The sequence below is a fragment of the Misgurnus anguillicaudatus genome, chromosome 6 (assembly GCF_027580225.2).
Source record: "Misgurnus anguillicaudatus chromosome 6, ASM2758022v2, whole genome shotgun sequence".
In the NCBI taxonomy this organism is placed as follows: Eukaryota; Metazoa; Chordata; class Actinopteri; order Cypriniformes; family Cobitidae; genus Misgurnus; species Misgurnus anguillicaudatus.
Window position 1 is genome coordinate 4,888,139 of NC_073342.2, and position 7,482 is coordinate 4,895,620.

Below are 7,482 nucleotides of genomic sequence, written 5' to 3' on the forward strand. Positions count from 1 at the left end.
CATTCCTCAGCATATGCTGTTTCTCCCCCAACCGAAACCACAGCCTCTCAACTTTTACACACCCAAACAGACAACTTTCTTGTACTCAGCACAGAAATCACAATACACATGAATTAAGATTATAAACAGCACTATTAGTAAAACAAAATCAAATCCCACAATTCCCTCTCAGAGGTCACACATTTTCTTCTTCATCCTCATCCAGGTTCTGTAAACCTAATAGGGGCATGCTATATGGGGGTGGATTGTTCTCTTTTTTCTCTATTGCAGATACTATTAATCTGTTGCACAGGGATCTAAGACAGGGAATGCAACAACATCCACCGATCACCAGGATGGCCACGAATACACCAATGGACACTACTATGGAGGTTACTATTGCCCTCCACAGTCTATCACACTGCATAAATCAAAAGGTGTATGATGTCGTTGAATTTTTTGTGTGATTCAATTCAATTCCCCCATATCTCTTTAAGCACTGATCTTGTGGTGTTGTTTTGGACCTTTTGTCAATTTTCAGATTACCTTCATTGTTTATGCTAAATATTATGGTGATTATAATTGCAGTTATAACCCCTAGGGCCCACAGAACCTTCCAATTTCCATATAGCTTCATCTCTGTGGAAAAAATACACTTATGCCTATTGGCTTAATTCAAAAAACACTCTTAAATTGAAACTTAATAACAGGTAAGATTATAGCAAAAGAAGTAAAACGATGGGAAAGAAAAAATAAACTTATATGACGTTTACAATGAATAAACTGTAATTGTGATGTTCAGGTCCCTGAACACTTCTGTCAGGATCTCCACCACCTTATGGAAATCCAATTTATCTAACCCACACCCCAGCCGGGGAGTGGATACACTTGTTATTCCTTTTTCCTTTTTTTTACACCAATCTCTCATGCATCTAAGGCTGTTGGTAAAATTCTCATATGTTGGTAAATCAGTACAGTTTTGTTTGGTTATTAAATATAAAATCAGTCTGCCGTCGTCCTCATGAGTAACTGCACATTCACCTGTGTGTTTGTTTTGACTTACAACCTTTTGTGTACCGTACTTCGCTTTGAATTGTACGGCTATACCTGCTCCATAGGCACAATCTGCACACTGTGCACAATTTTACAGAGTGTTTGTTGACTTTGTTGTTGGTGTTGTGTGAGTGTTACCACTGATGTTTCACTTCCTGTTTGTTCTCTCTGTATTCCAGCTGATTCACTTTCACTTTCAACACTCTCCCTCTCTTGGACCTGAGTCCTCAGGTCCACACCTGTGTCTGTTAGAAACCCAATCATCATTTGTAACAGCTGGGTCGTTCTCCCAATTTCGTTGTGTGGTAGCCTGGCAGGAAAAATGTTTAATCAGAGCAGTTAGTTTGTAGAAATAAACATCATTAGTTAGTGGCAGGATTGGATCCTACACCAAGGCGTTCCGTGGGCCTGGAAACTGTCGACCTGTAAGCAATTCAAAGGATGTGAAACCAGAAATCTTGTTAACAGAAGAGCGAATAGACATTAATGCAATTGGCAATGCGTCAAGCCATGTTATTTTTGTCTGTGCACAGATTTTGTCAAGTCAAGTTTTAATGTCAAGGTCAGGTTCATTATTTCAGCTTTGCTCTGTCATTGGGGTGACAAGCAGCCCCGAAACTATATGTCAATTCCAGTGCGTGTTTGTCAATTTTGTCAGATCTAACTTTGTCTTGGGAAACCATGGTTGGGGATATAAGTGGTTTATTAGGCAGTTTACAACAGCCACTTCATTAGGTACCTTCACAGCCTGTATTATGTGTCAGGCTTCGCTAGCATGTGTTATAGGGCGGCCTTTCCTGGTTTCAAACCCACCTATCTGCCATGGCAGTTCCATATATACTGCACCAATCACATATGCAGAGTCACTATAAATAATCACCCTCTCTTCACCAGCGTAGTGCAAGGCTTTGATAACAGCTATCATTTCAGCTCTCTGTGCTGACTGTTTACCTTTCAATCTACCACTCAGTCTTGTTACAAAATCATTTTCAACCTGTTCAACAACTGCAAAACCTGCCTTCAATGGGCCATCTGCTGCTCTGAAACAACAACCATCCATAAATAACGTGATTACCGGTGGGGGAGTTGTCAGTGGTACCGCGAACAAACCATCTCTCAATTTGTTTGCTTTTTCAGTCAATGGTATGCAATCATGTGGCTCACCCTCAGTGATTAGATCAGTCATGTTTACACCCCCATGGACATAATTTCAGGTTTGGTTGGCCAGGATTTTTTTGGTAAACTTTATCTAAGACACCGTTTTATATATTGGTACATACCTTGTTATCTATTGTTTGTTGTTTATAAGCCCCCCCCCAAAAAATAAAAAAAAATAATAAATAACAACATAAGTCTCTGGTCCTGGGTCAGACATAAGGCTCTATCTCTCCATAGTTTAATTAGCCATTCATTTGTGCCCCGTCCGTCCGGGGGCACATTACAACATTGACAGGTCATTGTAATTTCTAGGTCCCTTTCTATTATTAACAAGTGTGTTGGAGGAATACAGAAATGCGTGCGAACTAGACTGGTTTGCTACCTTATAGGGTAGTGATTTGTTGATAGTCACTTTTCAATTTTACCAGAAACCCATTATCCCCACCGTTGTTGTTTTTTTTACGGTGGACTATTTAGGCCCATTATCCACTAGGGCTCTTAGTGGTCCATGAGAGGCCCAGCCATTCCTTTCATGGTGGGTTCCTGTGTGCCCCGTCATTCATCCGCACCACTCCCTTTGGCCCCATGTTGGGTGCATAGGCGCCATTAAATCTGGTTGTGATGGGTTGTGCGATCTCGGTGGCCCCCTGCCATAGCCACCTGCTCCACGCCCGGCACCACCTCCTCGGGGACCCCATCCCCCCGCAGGTGGTCCGTTAAGTGGGCTCGCACCTGAATTTTGGGCCTGTGACCAATACATGGGACAATCACGTCCCCAATGACCCTCCTGTCCACACACATAACATGTATTCCTGCCAAAACCTCCAAAACCTCCCCGTTTTGGTCTACTACTCCTTCTTGGCCTTCCCCTTCTCTGTTGGTTATATCCCTCCCACGGGTTTCCTGTATAGGGTGGGCCTTTATATGGATCTATGGGCTGATTGGGATATTGGGCGTTATCCTGGACACTAGTTGTCATAGCTACTAGTGTTGGTTGGGCCTGCTGGGGCATTTGTTTCTTTTTTGTGTTGGCCTGTTCCAGCTGCAGTTTCAAAAGCTCATTCTTAATCTTATCTACCTCTGCAAGCTCTTTTTGTCTGATTTGTTTATGGCCCTGTCTGTGTAATACACAAGATCTCTTTCCCATGTTGTTGTCATTTATATTTCTCTGTAATCTTAATAGAGTTGTGATTATCTCTCCCTGTGTCATAATTGTTTGTTGTAATCTTTCCATTTTTCTTTTCAGGGCCTTTATATCATCAAATTCAACATCTAGTTCACCGCTGTTTACTGTTAACACCGGCTGTTGCTTTGAGATCGAAACAGACTTTTCCTCATAAGGAGGAGGTGTGTGCAGTGAGGGGTATAGTGACTTCACTTGAGGAGGAGCCATGGGTGGGGCTGAGGGTACTGACTCAGTGCTTCCTTGTTCTACTTCCTTTTGCCTGCTCACAGCATAACTGTCAACTTCCCCTTTTTTCTTTGATTTAATAGCCTGCATGGCAGCAGCAACCAGAGCTAATCTCGTCCAAATTCTCAACTCTTTCTCTAAGCTTGTCACATGTGGCCCTTTACCAAACCACTTTTTTCCTTCTGCTTAACATCTTTAGGATCAGTTTGGACCATCGATTTGTTTATTTTTTGCCATTGCACATACACTGGTGGACACCCATATTCATCACACTCTTTCTGAAACTCTGCCATTCTTCACACTCACCAAGTGACAAAGATTATAAAAGAAGAGATACCAAAAATGTCACTATTACGTAGGAAAGTTATGTACACCAGTAGTTTTCAGGGATTTCACCCGCGCGACTACTGACCCGTCTTTTTAGCAAAAATTGAAAGCAATTAACAATATGTACACCAGTAGTTTTCAGGACTTGCACCCGCGCGACTACTGACCCGTGTATTAGCAAAACTTAAAACAATTAAAAAATATCCGGACACACCAATTCACTATTTACGGAACTTTCATCCGAGGGACTTTAACCCAAAATAATAAATTTACGGGACTCTAACCCGAGGGACTTTAACCCAAAAATAATAAATTTACGGGACTCTAACCCGTGGGACTGTAACCCAAAATAATAAATTTATGGGACTCTAACCCAAGGGACTTTAACCCAAAATAATAAATTTATGGGACTCTAACCCCAAATAATAAATTTATATATATTTTAAATCCCCCCTTTTTTAAGTTTTTCAAATCTGATCTTTTACACTAAATTATTTTCAGTTTGGATCTCCTTATCAACACAATTAATTTGGTATATGTCCAATAGCAGAATTTGATAAAACAGGTTTCTGCTTACCTTTGTTTTAGAAGACCGGTCTTTTGTGTTGAAATGGAGTCCTGCCTTACTCGATCTTAAGCAATTCGAAACTTCTCTTAATCTTCTTTTCCCTCCAACAACGTCGGGGATCACCAATTGTTGGACTTTAAGGCGTCCAATGCATGTTCATAATTTGAGAAAGACACAAATATCTAAATTGAATATTTATTGATCAGATATGAAAAAGTTACAGCATGCTGGGCCGTCTCAAGCCATAACAGCAGGATTCGACGGACTACCCGCTCAGGACAAAAACATGAGTATTTATCGTCGTTCTTTCTTCACAATTCCTCCTCCCCCAATGGGCTGTTCTCGTTCATCTGACTCCATCTCCACATACCTTTGTAACCTGTGGGGGTTGCATATCACACAGACAGAAAGACATACACAGACCATTCTGTTCCCTAAGGCATTATGTCCTTATCTGGACATCTTTGTAACTTTAACACTTTTGGCAATCATCATGAAATGTAGGCAGTAAATATGTAAAACATAATTATTCAACAACACAACAATACTCCATTGTTCATAAATTGGTTAAATGCATTCATTAGTTAAACATACTAATTTTCACTTTCTCTAAATGTAACATAGTTATAAAGCAAGCAACTTGTTTATTGAAACCATCTGTTCTGGGTGTTCTCCCTTCAGGGCTTTTTTACAGCCCCCCGGCTCCCACACACACACACACACACACACACACACACACACACACACACACACACACACACACACACACACACTTTGTGCCCTCAAGCATTTCATCCCTATATGGCAATGTCTTATTACAGGGCAATCTTCTACATTAGTCATGGGCACAAAGGCATAATCATTTATATATTTTAACACATTAATATTCATAGCAACATGTAATTTTATAAATCCAAACACCTCTACATGTAACAATCTGGAAATGAATGATTGCCAGTGAACTAATATCAAAAGCATGCACTTCTTTGTCTGTGTGTTTTCTCCTTCAAGCTTTGCTCTTATCTTGACAATTTCCAGATGTACATTCCTCAGCATATGCTGTTTCTCCCCCAACCGAAACCACAGCCTCTCAACTTTTACACACCCAAACAGACAACTTTCTTGTACTCAGCACAGAAATCACAATACACATGAATTAAGATTATAAACAGCACTATTAGTAAAACAAAATCAAATCCCACAATTCCCTCTCAGAAGTCACACATTTTCTTCTTCATCCTCATCCAGGTTCTGTAAACCTAATAGGGGCATGCTATATGGGGGTGGATTGTTCTCTTTTTTCTCTATTGCAGATACTATTAATCTGTTGCACAGGGATCTAAGACAGGGAATGCAACAACATCCACCGATCACCAGGATGGCCACGAATACACCAGTGGACACTACTATGGAGGTTACTATTGCCCTCCACAGTCTATCATACTGCATAAATCAAAAGGTGTATGATGTCGTTGAATTTTTTGTGTGATTCAATTCAATTCCCCCATATCTCTTTAAGCACTGATCTTGTGGTGTTGTTTTGGACCTTTTGTCAATTTTCAGATTACCTTCATTGTTTATGCTAAATATTATGGTGATTATAATTGCAGTAATTGTGTGTTTTCTCCTTCAAGCTTTGCTCTTATCTTGACAATTTCCAGATGTACATTCCTCAGCATATGCTGTTTCTCCCCCAACCGAAACCACAGCCTCTCAACTTTTACACACCCAAACAGACAACTTTCTTGTACTCAGCACAGAAATCACAATACACATGAATTAAGATTATAAACAGCACTATTAGTAAAACAAAATCAAATCCCACAAGGAACAACGGATGATGTCACATATTCACATTTTGGTTGACCAATTGGCGGAGAGGTGCGTCTAGCGACCGCCCACGTCACAACGAATTTTAGAGTGGTTTATTCGTTTTGTACAAAAAAAAAAAAAAAACCGAAAAATCAACCCGAAATCTCGTTTTTCGTCTTTCGGTAAAAAATGAAAAAAGGGGCCGTTTTCTCATTTCTGCTTATTTCAATAGAAGTTGAAAAACAAACTATCAAAAGGTACACGGACCCACATTTATATAAATTTACTTAATTCCTTTATATTTGGATTAAAACAAACTTGCCTGCTCATCTGTAATATCTTCTTATCAAACTGGTAATTTAGGCTAATGTTAAAGTATTAATTGATCAAGAACTGTTTTCTGAGCACACAAAACACTAGTCAGACAGGTGGTATTTTAAAGTGCAACTATTTTTAAGCACTTTGGCAAGTAAAGTTACATGGTCTAGCCTGCGAGTTCGACACGATCCGCATCTTTCTCGTACGTGTATTTTTGCTGTTTTGTCGAAAACAAATTTTTACGTTAAGTTTGTTGGTTTATTTTTTTCACTGGCTTGCTACCGACACTGTCCCGTTTTACCCATTCGAGTTCATGTGCATGCTGTGGTCTAGTGGGGCAGAGTGTGCGACAGGACAACCATTTTAATCAATCTGGTGAGTAAATTTAGGTGAAGTCAATTTATCATCAAAAGTAGTGTCCCAGCAAACAGATAATTGTTCTAAGAATGTTCCCAATAACGTTCTGCCAACATAGAAAGTGTCCAGTTTTCTTGACATTCTAAAAACGGTTTTGGGTTGTCTAAATGTTAAAGGGATATTATATTCCACCATTTTTAAACGTTATGACAATGTCATGTTAAAACATTATAAAACAACTTTTTTATATATTGACTTTTTTGCTTGTTATGTAAATGATGAAGACACATTGCATTTTATTCTTTTAAAACTGTTTGTCTTTTTAAAACTGAATGTTCTCTAAAAAGATTGCTGAAGAAAACACAATTCAATTATTAGGTTTAAATGTTGATGTTTTGTTTTGTTTTATTTTAAGTCACCATTATTCTGATAAGTATTTGTTTTAGTTGGACTTTTCATCAACATCTAAACCTAATAAGTGAATTGTGTTTTCTACACC

The 7,482-nt window shown here is 39.3% G+C and overlaps 1 pseudogene; it reads right to left on the bottom strand.

Moving 5' to 3' along the window:
* Window positions 1-684: 684 nt before the first annotated feature.
* On the bottom strand, window positions 685-1,296 carry LOC141364418 (ADP-ribose glycohydrolase OARD1 pseudogene; annotated as a pseudogene).
* Window positions 1,297-7,482: the final 6,186 nt, after the last annotated feature.